The following is a 13,300-nucleotide window of genomic DNA, read 5'->3' as shown; positions in this document are numbered from 1 at the left end:
ATTACAGCTCTTTCATCCTAAATAAATGCTTGTTGCCACTCATTTTGGCTTTTTAGTTTTAGGTTAACATTAGTGTCTGGATTTAATTGACTTGGTAGAAGTGGTGTCGGAGGGAAAGACAGAACTTCAGAGGACACTTCCGGGGTAATGAAAATGTTCCATGTCTTCATTGTGTAGTAATCACATGGTTATGTGGTGTGCGTTACCACAACCCTGGAACCGTACAAGAGAGGAACTTCTAGACTGTGGGGTGGAGGCTACAGGACATCTGAGTCCAGGACGGGCACGGGGAGGTCCTGTGACTGACAGGAGACCCGACGAGAGCCAGAGGATGGGGCGCTGTGGGGGACCTCAACCAGAAGACAGCAGATAGGCTGTCAACTGCCTTCCAGTAGTTGGGAGGCGGTTCCCCGGCCGAAGGGGTTTGGGGACACAGTAGTCCTGTGCACCATGGAGGCTTCCAGTCAGGCGTGGCGCTGGCAGGCACGCTCCACCTTGTAGTGAGTGTAGGTACCTGATGGGGGGGGATGGAGCCCACGCACGAGGCCAGGTGGCTCTGAAAGCCAGGAAGAGCCGTCTCCATGCCAGCTCCCAGCTCCAGACGGCACAAGGCTGGGCAGTGTTCCCCTTTCTCTCCCCGGGTTCTTTGATAGCCCTTTGGGCTTTCCTTGAGCTTGTTTCAGTGTGTTTCTGTTCCTTACAACCAAAAATGGCCCCAAATGAAAAGTTCTTAGACGGGGAAAAAATAATTATAGTAGATAATCCTCATGCATACAGTTTTCCTGCAAACAATGTGAAAAAGACAAAACCCGTAATAGAACAATGGACAAATGTCATGCGTAGTTCACAAAGGAAGAAATATATATGGTTTACAAATGTCAAAAATAACAAGCCCTGGCTGGTATGGCTCAGTGGCTTGAGTGCTGGCCTGTGAATTGAAAGGTCACCAGTTTGATTCCCAGTCAGGGTAGATGTCTGGGTTCTGGGCCAGGTCCCCAGTTTGGGGCGGGCAAGAGGCAGCCAATCGATGTCTCTCTTGCACATAGATGTTTCTCTCCCTCTCTTTTTCCCTTCCCTTCTCTCTTAAAATGAATTTTTAAATTCTTTAAAAAAATTGTAATAAAAGAAACATAATTACATATTTTCCCCCCTTTTGCCTATCAGTTTGATTTGACAAGGCCAGATTAGTGTGGGTACAGAGAAACGACCATTACTGACCCAGCCAATAAGAAAGGACTGGCTGGGAATAGAGGGGGCTCCCTCTGGCTGTGCACACTCTCTCCCAGCAAAGGAGGGTGGGGATGAGCACGAGTCAGGACAGCTCTGCGGGTGGGTGGAGGCAAGTTAACTTACAAGAAGCGACTGGAGGCCGGGCACCTCAGTTGGTTAGAGCATCGTCCAAAGACACCAAAGTTGAGGCACTTATGAGAATCAACCAGTGAGTGCGTAAACAAGTGCAACCACAAGTCACTGTTTCTCCCTTCCTCTCTCTATAAAATCAGTAAATTTAAAAAAAATTTTTAAAGCATCAGCTACATAGAAAAGACAAATTGGTCAATTTTGTTTACATTGGGTTTTAAATATACTATCTTTTTTGAAAAATAAACACAAAAGAAGAAACTTAATTGATTCTTTATTGAAAAAATAAAATGCACATGTTAAAAAAAAAACAACCCAATAACTTCTTTCTATTTCCAAAGTCTCAGCCCCTTCTTCAGCATCAACCACTCTCGACAATTTCTCATGCATCTTTCCATGAAACTTGTTTGTCCGAGTTTCTATTTATGGTAATGTATCTCCCCTTGCAATATGAAAGGAAACATACTTTTTTCACAGAACTCTAAATGTTGGCAATTGTTTTAAAACAGCACAAACAGGTGGTTACAGCATGCTTTCCAAAGGGGCAGAACCATTACATGGATGACCCCTATTGTATTTAACCAGTTCTCTCTGATGGTAGTGTAGCCTACCTAGCTGGTACAGAAGGGTTAAGAACTAGGAGACGCCCTGTCTGGTGTGGCTCAGTGGATTGAGCAGTGGCCTGCGAACCAAAGGGTCACTGGTTCAATTTCCAGTCAGGGCACATGCTTGGATCGTGGGCCAGGTCCCCAGTAAGGGGTGCGAGAAACGCAATCACACATTGATGTTTCTCTCTCTTTCTCCCTCCCTTCCCCTCTGTCTAAAAATAAAAAAATAATAAAAGGTGTTATTTACTTTCAGAGAGAGGGGGAATCAAAAAATTTTTCAAGAGGCAAGGAGAAGGCTTGTCTATAAAAAGCTAAGCGCTGTCACAGGAATATAGGCAGATGGACAGAACTGGGATTCGGGTAGTGAGGATGACAAGAAATGTGGGCATCTTCCACGCAGGACCCTAAGGGGCACTCCTCGTCAGGATCACAGGTATCAACAGTGTGAGCCAAGAAGGTCTGGAAGATGTTGCAGCTTCTATGTCTTCGCTGGCTCTTCAATGTTGTAAGTTCAACGAAGCTTCAGTTAACACACCGAGAATTGTGGAACCATATACTGCAGGGGTACCCCAACCCGGTCAGAAATGAATGGGTCTCTACAAGGGTGGATAGGGCGACGTCAACAAGACGTGAATTGCCCTGACAGATGGCACTTAGATTATTCCTCCTCGTGGTCAGCATGGCATCACCTGCACAGAGGGTCTGATTCGTTCATGAGATCCACACTGTTGGAAAACCTTCAGATTTCTTTTGCCTGCCGATTCTCTCCCAAGAGGGATTGGATCGACAGGCTTATTAGGAGGGTGAACTGACGTGTCTACCATGATTATTTCTGTAATTTGGTCACTTAATAAACAGGGACTGCTTTCGAATTGTAAAGAAAAAGAAAGAAAAAGGATATCTTATTCTTGTCCTTGGGTTTGTCCTTGGCTTCCTCCTTTGAAGGACGTTATGCTTTAGTTGGAAAATCCCTAGCAGGATCTTTGGCAGGTTCTCCAGGCCTGCTCTGTCTTGGGCCCAGACCCAGGATTCCCAGGATCAGCCTAACTAGAATTCCCTATGTTGGGGTGCTCTACAATTCAGCCCTAGCCACCCAGGCTCACACGCTCAGTGTTGGCTTTGGTTACTCTTTCCTTAGCCTGAGTCCACCTGACCATTTTTCAGCATTGACATTCAATAGTTTTGTTTCCATATGTCTGGCATTCCTAGTCCTGCCCTTTAATGATCTGCAAAAAGTGGCTTCCAAACGGGCCTTGCAACTGTTATTCTGTCTTTCAGACCCTCTGGAATAATATTAAAATAATGTTTCATAGACATCTAAATCATGACTCAAATCTAAAATCTCAACTATCACCTACAAGCTCCTTGGCTGGGTCTTCAAGGCCTGCCCATAACCCAGCTCTGGAGCTGGCCTGCTGTCACTTTCCTGAACACCCTTCTTCAGCCCAACCAGCCCAAACACCCCCACACGTGGTGTCCCCAAACACACGCATACTCATCTTCTGCCTGTGCATATGCTGTTCCATCATCTAAAGAGCCTCCCTTCAACTCTCCATCTGTAGAAACGCTGCACATCCCGTCACGCTCAAGTTTTGCCTCTTTCCCTGTCCATTTTAGGTGACAGCAATTCAAAACTCTCAATTCAAAACTCCATTACATTCAGTCAAGTACTACTCCATATTACTTTTTTGCTGGAATAGCTCTTTTGCTCACATAGGCAGTTCCTGTAACTACATTTTAAAAAAGATTTTATTTTATTTTTAGAGACAGGGGAAGGGAGGGAGAAAGAGAGGGAGAGAAACATCTATGCGCAAGAGACACATCAATAGGTTGCCTCTTGCCCACCCCCAACTTGGGACCTGACCCACAGCCCAGGCATGTGCCCCCACTGGGATTTGGTTGACAGGCCGGCACTCAATCCACCAAGCCACACCAGCCAGGGTTTTTTTTTTATTAAAGATTTTTATTCATTTATTTTTAGAGAGAGGGGGAGGGAAGGAGAAATAAAGGGAGAGAGACATCAATGTCTGGTTGCCTCTCACGTGGTCTCTACTGGGGACCTGCTTCACAACCCACCCACCCATGTGCCCTGACTGGGCATCAAATTGACAACCCTTTGGTTCGCAGGGTGGCACTCAATCCACTGAGCTACACCAGCCAGGGCATGTAACTACATTTTTTAAAAAAGGTTTTATTTATTTATTTTTAGAGAGAGGGGGAGAGAGGGAGAGAAACATGGATGTGCAGGACCCAGCCTGCAATCCAGGGAACCAAACTGGCGACCCCTCTGCTTGGGGAATGCCACCCAATCCGCTGAGCCACGCCAACAGGGCTGTAAACTACATTTTAAGCACATTGTTTGGAACATGTGCCACCCAGAGTCTTACTGTACGTTAAATATCCACTTCCCCAGGTAAGCAGAAAACAAAATTCCCTTACACAAATTGTGGGGCTGAGAGTTGAATACAGAACTCATGCAAACACCAAACTCTGCCTCCATTTTCCCCCTTCCAGGTGGCAGAGGGTAATAAAGCTGACCCTCAGATAGGCGATCCATCTACTGATTCTAGTTTTTCCACCCCAGGAGTCAGCCTTTGGGTATACAAGCAAACGCAATACAGAGCAGGACCTATAAAGGTCTAAGAAAACCTTAGCTACTTCCATTTTCTGAGCTTCTCGACACATTGAAAACTGAAGATGGGCTAAAAGTGGGTTTAAAGTAGTGGTATGTTTCCAATCTTTTTCCATGGCATCATCCTTTTCTTTCAATCCTGTCGTTAGCGTGTTTCTGTGACCTTACGCGTAATCTTACTTCTGGATACATTACAAATTGAAAGTTGAAAAAACATTGAATTACAGTATTTTGGACTCTAGTTTATATTGGGTAAAGTCGCAGCCGCAGGCTCCTAGGCCCAGAGCAGCGACTCTGCAGGAACAGGGCTGCGCAGGCGACTCCAGGCTCGGCGGACGGAGCCCGTACCGGTTCCGCCAGCGCCCCGTCGGGGACTCGCACTCGCAGCCAGGGGAACTGGCCCTACCCGATGGCACGCCAGACCTCCCATCCTTTCTACCGGTAGCCATTTGCCTTCTCAACGAAGGGGACAGGATGCAGGGCCTGGAGCCAGGGTTCAAAATCCAAGAGCTCGACACAACACGGGTCGGAATGAAACGCCCGGCAGCCCGCCCATCAAGGCACCACGTCAATGAGCGCGGAAACGTCTGCAGGGCCGGCCCAGCCCCGCCCCAGGGCGCGCGCGCGCGCGCGCCTGCGGTTCCCCATCCACTGTGGCCCGCCCCCGCCCCTCCCGCCCAACCAACGGGTACTTCCTGCCTCACTCCCAGCCAATCCCCACACTCCACGAAGAATAGCCCTAGGGGGCGTATGGGAAGGTGATTAGAGAGATGACCACATTGACCAACCGCATTCCGGGACTTCCGCGGGGGGCGGGATTTTGCGCTGGCCGGAGCTACTCAGGAGCAAGGGGCGGAGGTAGGGCCGGACTCCTTGCGGCGGCGCCTGTTCGTTCGCGCGGCAGCAGCGGTAGCTTAGGCCTCTTCGTTCTGCAGCACGTGACGGTCGGGCCTCCTCCGCCGCTGTCTCCCCTGCAGCGCGGCGCCAGGTGTGCGGTCGGGGGGAGGCGCGGGCGTCGCCGGCGGTCCCCGGGAGGTTCGAGGTGAGACGGGGGAGGCCTGCGTTTCTCTTCGGGCCTGTGAGGACCCCAGGGGCCTGGGTGCATGGCGCCGCGGCCGAGGAGTCAGACGGGTCCGGGGCCGAGGGGGAGGGCTGGGTTTCGAGCGCTCAGGCTCTGGCCCACGCGCAGGTCGTGAGGGGCTAGGCCCGAGCCTGGACTGTCTCGGTTGGGAATCCAAGCCCAGGCCGCGCCGCTGGGGTCGGGAGGCGTGGCAGGTGCCCTAGAGCCTCGCTCTCATGACCTCAGGGAAAGCCAATTTCTGCCTGTGGCTTTGCTTCTCGAGGTTTCTTAGGCCTTTTGCTGGCTGCTTGGGCAGCCGAGAGGTGGACTGGAGTAAACCGGGTAAAGGTCTGGAGTGGAATCCGGCCTAGTCGATAACCCTAGTAGTGCGGAAAGGTGATATCGGATCGAGAGAATATTTAGGATTAATATTACGGGTTCGGCTTTTGAAAATAGAGCTGCAAAGCGAGGACTGACGGAAACCTAGCACCCTGAAGAGTATGTAGAATGTACTAGAATACGCGGTGATTGAAAAACTTAAGTCTTAACGTTTTCACCTGTTCTGAGGTGGGGACTAATCCAGTCGGAAATTCACCGGACGCGGAAAGCAGGAAAGCGCTGGAGCTCTCGTGGGCGGGTCGTTACACAGTGAGGAACTGGCCCAGAGCTGTGAAGCGACTGGTCCAAGGTCATGCGATGGGTTTTATGATCAGGTTGGGACTATAATTGAGGGCTAGGCACTTTTGGCATTAAGGTTAAGTTTGGTTAAGATTAAGGCCGTAGTTCAGGTCCTTCATCCGCCATTTGTTGCTGTGTGAACTGTGAACTTGGGCGATTTGCTTACCCTTTGTGCCCCGGTGCTCCCCAAGTAACGGGTATAATACCTGATGGAGTTGCTGGAATTAGATGGAGGCGTGTGTAAAATAGGACGGTGAAGCCTGATGCACGTTAACTGCACGATGAGAAATGATGGCAGTAAATTGGAGTCTGCAGGCCGGTGGTGCACCGCACGGACTGGCGCCCGCCCGGGGTTCGTTGAGTCCCGTTCCTGGCAGCGGGGGGAACGCGGCGCAGGACGCGAGTGGACGCTGGTTGAGGGAAGTTCACTGAGCTGAGTACTAACGGGCGGGGAGGACAGGGGTTAGCCACAGTTCAGTCCCTTTACATCTGCGTAAGGAATGGAGTATTGGCTTGATTTTTGAACGAGGGTTTTTTGTTTTTTGTTTTTTTTTTAAATTTTAAAGGAGAGTTGTAATGATCTTCAAAGTCGCTCTGTATCGTAGACTTTCTTCCAGCCGTGTGTGAGGACCGGGAGCAGCATCCCTGCCTTGTTGTCCATGTGCTGTGGTGTCACTAGAGCGGAGGTGAAGAGCTCTGGGGGAGCACGCTGGATCAGCACGAGTCCAGGGTGACCCTCGGAAGGCAGTGCACGGGCCCTACCACAGGCAGATTTGCTGGCCCGTCTGAAAATGGGTGTCGGCATGCCTTCCCACCATACTATCTTAACTTAGCAGCTTCCACTTACACACTATCTTGCAAGGACCTGGACGGGCGAACGTTTTGACAGAAGCCAGTTGCTGCAGTTTTGGCAATCAGGCTATTGCATCCTTTTAGTTAGAGTTCGCTTTGCCCTGCAGATAGTTTCAGGGGCTGAAGGGACGTTTGGGAAGCAGCAGCGCAGGCCCAGCACGGGCAGAACCACTTTGCTTTCTGGGTCTTTAGAATGGAAATGAGAAGTCTCTCCTGTGTACCTTCCCCGGGGGGCTGTAGGAAGGCACAAATAGGATGGCAAACTACTTTAATAGTGCAGTGAACTGTGCGAATAAAATTGGTGGCTCAAAACAACAATTGGGGAGTAATAGAGCTGTGAATGGAGTTGTGACCTGTGGAGTTTACGGAGAACTTTGTCAGGGAAGCGCTGGTGGAATGCTTTGTAATGGCACCACATGTACTTTTAAACTAAGCTTAACTGTGACCTGTGAAAAATATATTTGGAGATTATTTATTTATTTAAAAAATTTTAATTTACTTTTAGAGAGAGGGGAAGGGAAGGAGAAAGAGGGAGAGAAACATCAATGCGTGAGAGATACATGCAGGGATATGTTGCCTTTCGCTTGCCCCCAACTGGGGACCTGGCCTGCAACCCAGGCATGTGCCCCAACTGGGCATCGAACCAGAGACCTCTGTTGGGTCTCAGGGCAGCGCTCAGCGACCTGAGTGATTCACCCAGTATGCCAAGTTATTAAATAGTGGACGAGGGATTATGACTTCTGAGTTCCTGCTCATAAACAGTACTGTGTGTGTCTGTGACCTTGGACAGTTTGTGTCACTTCTCTTAGTCTTAAATTCCTACCGTGTCAGATAGGAATGATAGAGCATCCTAGGGTTCTGGTGGGGATTAAATCAGACAACCTAACGATATCTAAACCCAGTGGGATTTAAAGTTTAAATGGAATGATGAACGGATAGCCTAAACGAAAGACTGCCTCAGCTGTTACTACTGCACACTGCCTTTTAAACATCTCCTTTTTTAAGCCCTGACTGGTGTGGCTCGGTTGGGCATGGTCCCACAGCGCAAAAGGTCGCTGGTTTGATTCCTGGTCAGGGCACACGCCCGGTTGTGGGTTCGGTCTCCCAGGCGCATGCATGTTCAAGAGGCAACCGGTCGATGTTTCTCTTTCTTTCTCCTTCCCTTCCACTCTCTAAAAATCTTTAAAAATCACCTTTTTTAAAAAACAACCAATAACATTAGCAAGGTAATTTCTTCTGTTCCTCTTTCTAATTTCTCATAGACTAAAGAAATTAGAGTAGGACTTTACTAATTGCTTTTAAGAGGCTGAGTCCCATAAAGAAAGGCCTAGAACCAAATGGCTTCACTGATTAATTCTACAAAATACTTCGTGGGAAAATTAACAGTTCTTCACAATCAGTTCTTCACAAACTCTTCCAAACAAATGGAAGAGGAGAGAACGCTTCTCAGCTCGTTTCGTGGAACCCTGACGCCGAAGCCAGACAGACAGCGTTGTGCGCACCCACTTTAGCAGAGTGTGCACGGGCTGGAACAACACAGAGAAGAGTGGTGGGTCCCTGTGCAGGGGCAGTACACAGACCGTGAGATGGGCCATGTTTTTTTAAGTAAAAAAGTGTTTGAGAAATGGAAACCACAGAACAGTATCTCTTAGGAAAACAAGCAGACATACAAACATCATTTACTCACCAGGACATACTGGGATTTTTTCCCATGAATGCAAGGTTGGTTCAGCATACAACAATAAAATGTTATATATCACATTAATACAGGCCAAAAACCACACGAGCGTCTCGATAGACAGAATTTGACAAAGTGCAGCACCCTTTCATGGTAGAAACACTCAACAGACCAGGGATAGAAAGGAACTTCCTCAGTCTGATTAAGGGACAAAGAAACCCCTTACGGGGGATTTGTGATCCTCTTTTTAATTTCTTGTGGATTAAAGGAATTAGAGTTGAAATTCACTAATTTATTTTGAGAAACAAAGTCCCGCAAAGAAAAGCCCAGAACCAAATGGCTTCACTGGTAATTCTGCCAAAAACTTAGGGAAGAAAACACCAATTCTTCACAAGTGCTTTCTAAAACAGAAGAGGGGACAACACTTCCCAACTCATTCTGGGAGGCCAGCATTACCCTGATAGCCAAGCCAGGCAAAAACCACAAGAAAACTACAGACCAGTGTTTTAGGAAAATAGACACAAAAGTAGACTTGACTTGAAAAGATAAAATATAAATACTTAAATTTAATAAGTTCCAATAATTTGAGTCTCCATTTGTTTTAAACATTTTTCTTTTTAAAAGTTTTAAAAAATACATTTTATTTGTTATTTATTTTTAGAGGGAAGAAGGGGGGGAGAGAGAGAGAAAGAAACATTGATTGGTTGCCTTTTGTATGACCTGGCCCGCAACCCAGGTGGGTAGGGAATCGAACCAGCGACCTCTTGGTTCACAGGCCAGCGCTCAATCCACTGAGCCACACCAGCCAGGGCTAAAGATCTTTCTTTAATAGAATTCTTGTTTTTCTTTAATAGGTCCCTTCAATAAGGGACCCTTACAGAGGATAAAGTTTCTTCCTTTGAAAGGTGGCAAATTTAATATTTGTTTACTGTTTGCCCATTCCTAAAGTTGATCTAAATAGTTGTCTGAATTTGCTAAAATTTGATGCAGAATGTGTTTGTTTCTGTTAACTAGAATATTTTGTGTTCAAAGTCTCATGCAATAATTAAATGTGTGTAGTAAAGTAATACGGATTTTTAAAAGAATGTATGCTGAGAATAGAATTATCATTAATGAAAAGTGAAATTTGGAGACTTCATTAAATAATTAGTGATAGCAGGGAAAGAAATCATAAACATAGACATTTCCATATCCGAATGTTAATATTGTATATGCAGCATTGCAAGGAAGTGTTAAGAAATATTAATATAATGGGAGGAAAGCGAGTTTTTCTTGTTATGTCACATCGTTCAGCTTTGTTGAAAAGTATGTTGGAGGAGTGGCAGGCATATTAGGCCTTTCGGTTCAGTATGAAAATTGAAAATGTATTAACTGGCTGTATTTGGTGTATCAAAGAACAAACCATTTGAGTATACCTACAAAGGACTGGACTCTGATGGACTTTGTGTCGCCTTTTTATGTTTTCCCAGCAAGCCTTTGAGTTGGTAGTACTATGACTCACATCTGTAACACGGAGTAGAAGATGCCCTAGAAGCTCATAAGCTGGTTCAATAAGGCCAGAGAAGCGCAGGAGGGTCTGAAACCCAGTTTCTCCAGGGGACAGGTTATACCGCCACATGCACTGCCCATGTGTGAGGAGTTAACTTTCTGAATCTTCAGTTTCAAAATCGGAAATGTCCATCTCTAGAATTCAGGATAAGTTCACTCTCTTAAGAGTTAAGGGTGGATTGAAATATTAAAAGTGAGTATATTAGATGCCCTTGAAGAATCCTCCGAACCCTGAGATTCTGAGAGCTGGGCTTTTGCTCTGTCCTTGGGAAACTGGGAAGCAAGCCAGAAAGCATTTATATTATAAGTGTATATTACAAATGCGTGCATATTTGGCTCCTGTTTCTTGGTTTTCTGTATATTTTTCCATGGGATCTCAGAGGGTAGAGGTTCTCTGACTTGGATATAGGTAGATAATTATATTTGATTACTAAAAACAAAGCCCTAATTAACTGGAAGGAAAGGAGAAAGACTTTGCCTCAAGTTCAAATTTCTAATCCATTCACCTTTCTGAGTCTTTTGTAGTGTGCTTTTTAGAAGACCAGGTCAGTTTAAAGCTAGTTTCTAGACAACTTTGATTAAGTTTAAAAAACCACCTTCAACAGTACAATTGTGTGTGTGTGTGTGTGTGTGTGTACACACACACACATATTTAAAAAGCTGTTGATTTGGAAGTAATTTCAGACCCGCAAGAAGTTGCGAAAATAGTCCGGAGAGGTCTCTGTGACCATCACCCAGCTTCCCCCAAAAGGTGGCATCTTATGTAACTATGGTACAATAGCAAAAGCAGGAAGCTGATGTTGGTACAATCTATGGACCTTACTCAGGTTTTACCAGTATCACATGCCACTGTGTGTACATAGTTCTGTGTGGTTTTATCTATGTCAATAATTCATTTTTTAAATTTTTACTTTTTTGGCATTGTTTTTTTATAGAAGGAAAATACTAGCAGGAGTTTTAAATAGTACTACCTAACTTATGTGTATTTTTTTGTAAGTTAGATTGCTAAAAAGTAGGTTATAATGAGTTTATTTTGATATTAACCATAATCCCTCCCAAAAAGAAACCTTGATTTATAAACTGATAAAACAGTATATGCATGAAGTTTGAAAACACGGGCAAATAAATACAGTCATCAAGGTCACCTTTAATCTGTAAGAAAATTTCCTCCCAGACTTCATGTATACATTATATAGATTAAGCTTCTGGATGTTAGAGACCCATTTTTAGGAAAATGATTGATTTCTGGTTGGCACTCGTGACACTCAATTGAACTGTCAGCAAACGCTATGGGGCCTCAGATGGATTTTCTCCTTTTACTCCAGAAAAGTCTTGAACTCTGCCACCCAGGTTTTATCAGAAGCCCAGTTGAAAGAATTATGGATGAATATCTGAAGGACATGCAGACTGTTCATGTCTCTGAAACCTAGGTATGGTTAAGTTTTGTCTTTGGGTCAGCTTCTAGATCAGGAGCAGTTAGAACTTGAGCCGGATAGGGCTCGCCCCCGTGGTATTGGTTTATTGACGCAGTCTTTGCTTACAGAAGGGATATAAGACAAAGTCAAACAAAGCTCACATTTGCATGTAACTCTAGGGTATTTTTGAGAATAGTTGTCCGCCTCAGTAGACTCACGGATTTTCCTGTTTGTAGTTTGTTTTTTTTAATACATTAAAGAGCTTTTTTATTTTAGAAGAGTTCTAATTTACAGAAAAATTACGAAGATAGTACACAGAATCCCCATATACTGCCATAATATTCAGTTTCCTCAGTGTTAACATCTCACTTTATGATCCATTTCCTACAATTAATGAACCAGTATTGAAACATTATTAACTCATGTCCATGTTTTATTCAAATGTAATTCGTTTTTTAAAGTTAAGTTTATTTAGGTAACATGGGTTAATAGCATTACATAATTTTCAGATACACAAGATTATAATTCAACATCTGTGTGACTCTGTTGCGCACTTGGTTTTGACTGGTATTGCGGCTCTCCTGGAGGTCCCTGCCTGTAGTCCAGCAGGGCGTGCTTTGGCCAGGACAGCAAGGAAATGGGCCCGTGATACAGCACCGAGTTGCCCAGTTATGAGTTACACATCCGCCCAGCATTTGCCTCCTAGCTCAAAGGGGCTCTGCTGTAGAGCTTCAGGTAGTAACATTGCAATCTTAAAAATTATGAGAGAAAGAGAGAAAATGGCTCCTAAAAGGAAACCAGAAATGAAGTGCTTCATTTTCTGCTTTCAAACAGAACATAAAATCTGAGGGAAAGTTCTATTGCATTCAGGGATACAAGAAACTTTGTCTATAGAGAAGCTAATTTATTTTAGTGAGCATGGACTGTGGCAAATGTGTCTTACTACGGGAAAGTGCTGTTCAGTCTAAAGGTCATTCCTTTTTTTTCCTTTTTAAAGATTTTATTTATTTTTAGAGAGAGGGGAGGGAGGGAGAAAGAGAGGGAGAAAAGTATTGACTGGTTGGCTCTTTCACACCCCCAACGGGGGATGGCCGCAACCAGGCATGTGCTCTGACCAGGAATTGAACCAGCGACCTCTCTGTTCACAGGCTGGCATTCAATCCACTGAGCCACACCACGGGGCTAAAGGTTGTCTCTTTATTCGCTTTTATTCCTCCAATTCCTAATTTAGAGACCACCTGCTCTGTGGTTTGGGGGAAGTTGGGAGGTTTGTGTTTTAAAAGCATTATTGCCTTATTCTTGAGCTACTCGTATATATTTCTTACTGATAATTTTAGAAGCGGTGTGACAATAGCTAAGTATGCTCTCTGCTTATGATTCTGTAAATGTGAAGACAAATGAAGACTTACGAAATCCTCCTAAACATTAAAATATGTGGAAAATCATTTTGTGTCTTTAAGACAAAAGCAG

General features: G+C 45.3%; 1 protein-coding gene across 2 annotated transcripts in view; it reads left to right on the top strand.

Moving 5' to 3' along the window:
* The first annotated feature begins 5,436 nt into the window (after positions 1-5,436).
* The window catches only part of CANX (calnexin), a 32,290-nt gene continuing 24,426 nt past the window's right edge, over positions 5,437-13,300 (top strand). Inside the window, exon 1 of one of the 2 annotated variants that reach the window (XM_024551218.3) lies at positions 5,437-5,587. The gene's annotated coding sequence lies outside the window, so the exon portion shown is untranslated. Of the gene's footprint in view, positions 5,642-13,300 lie in introns of both variants that reach the window. The other variant, XM_045188268.3, reaches the window with a different exon arrangement.

Source organism: Desmodus rotundus, chromosome 10, assembly GCF_022682495.2.
Source record: "Desmodus rotundus isolate HL8 chromosome 10, HLdesRot8A.1, whole genome shotgun sequence".
Lineage (NCBI taxonomy): Eukaryota > Metazoa > Chordata > Mammalia > Chiroptera > Phyllostomidae > Desmodus > Desmodus rotundus.
This window is presented reverse-complemented; position numbering and strand designations above follow the sequence as displayed.